The sequence below is a fragment of the Triticum aestivum genome, chromosome 7A (assembly GCF_018294505.1).
Source record: "Triticum aestivum cultivar Chinese Spring chromosome 7A, IWGSC CS RefSeq v2.1, whole genome shotgun sequence".
NCBI lineage: Eukaryota > Viridiplantae > Streptophyta > Magnoliopsida > Poales > Poaceae > Triticum > Triticum aestivum.
The window spans coordinates 625,287,688-625,289,259 of record NC_057812.1 but is presented as its reverse complement, the minus strand read 5'-3'; positions in this window follow the sequence as shown (position 1 = coordinate 625,289,259).

The window sequence follows — 1,572 nt, the reverse complement described above, 5'->3', positions numbered from 1 at the left end:
GAGTGGCGGAGGCGGGCGGCGGCGGACGCGTCCGGCGCTGGGGCGGACGTGTCCGTCGGCGGCGGAGGATGTTTTTTTTTTGAACTAGGGTTTCGGACGGGGGAAGAAGAGATCCGAATGGAGGGGGTATAAATAGGCATAGCGGGATCTAGGAGAGTCCAAATGAGGTGCGGTTTTCGCCCACACGATCGTGATCGAACGCTCTAGGACATGGAGTAGAGTTTGGTGGGTTTTGGGCCAAATTTGGGGGGTGTTGGGCTGCAACACACACGAGGCCTTTCCGGTCCCTCGGTTAACCGTTGGAGTATCAAACGAAGTCCAAATGACCCGAAACTTGACAGGCGGTCTACCGGTAGTAAACCAAGGCCGCTTGGCAAGTCTCGGTCCAATCCGGAAATGTTTAAACCCCACACACGAAAGAAGACTAGAAATGACCACCGGAGGAGAACGAAGCGCCGGAATGCAAAACGGACAACGGGGAAAATGCTCGAATGCATGAGATGAACATGTATGCAAATGCAATGCACGTGATGACATGATAAGAGATGCACGAAAAAGAAAAACAGCACACGGAGACAAAGACCCAAACCCAAGAAATAAATATAACTTAGCGCCAAAGACGGCAAGAGTTGGATACAAATATGGAAAGTATATCTGGGGCGTTACAACACTCCACCACTACGAAAAGATCTCGTCCCGAGATCTAGGACTGAAAGAACTCCGGGTACTCAGAACGGAGGTGATCCTCGCGTTCCCAGGTAGCTTCACGGTCGGAATGGTGAGACCACTTGACTTTGAGAAATTTGATTAACTTGTTGCGAGTCTTGCGTTCAGTCTCTTCAAGAATAGCAACTGGGTGCTCACGATAAGAGAGATATTCTTGGAGCTCAATGTCCTCGAAGTTGACGGTGCGGTCAGGAGTCTTGAAGCACTTTCGAAGCTGAGAGACATGGAACACATCATGAACATTTGCAAAGTTTGAAGGAAGCTCGAGTTTATAGGCGAGGTCGCCTCTCTTGCTGACAATCTTGAAAGGTCCCACGTATCTAGGGGCAAGCTTCCCTTTGATACCAAAGCGACGAGTACCTTTCATGGGAGAGACGCGGAGGTAAACATGATCTCCGATCTCGAAAGCCAATTCACGGTGCTTACTATCATTGTAGCACTTCTGGCGGGATTGAGCTGCTTTGAGGTTATCACGAATGACTTTGCACATTTCTTCTGCTTCTGTGATTAAGTCATTACCCAGCAGCTGACGTTCACCAGTTTCAGACCAGTTGAGAGGGGTACGACACTTCCTGCCATATAGAATTTCAAAGGGGGCCTTGCCCGAACTTGCTTGAAAGCTGTTGTTGTATGAGAATTCAGCATAAGGAAGACAGTCCTCCCACTTCATGCCGAAAGAAATCACACAAGCCCTGAGCATGTCTTCGAGAATCTGGTTGACACGCTCGACTTGACCGCTCGTTTGAGGATGGAAAGCTGTGCTGAAGCGGATGTTGGTGCCCATGGCCTTCTGAAAAGAATCCCAAAACTTGGAGGTAAAGATGCTGCCACGGTCTGAAGATATCA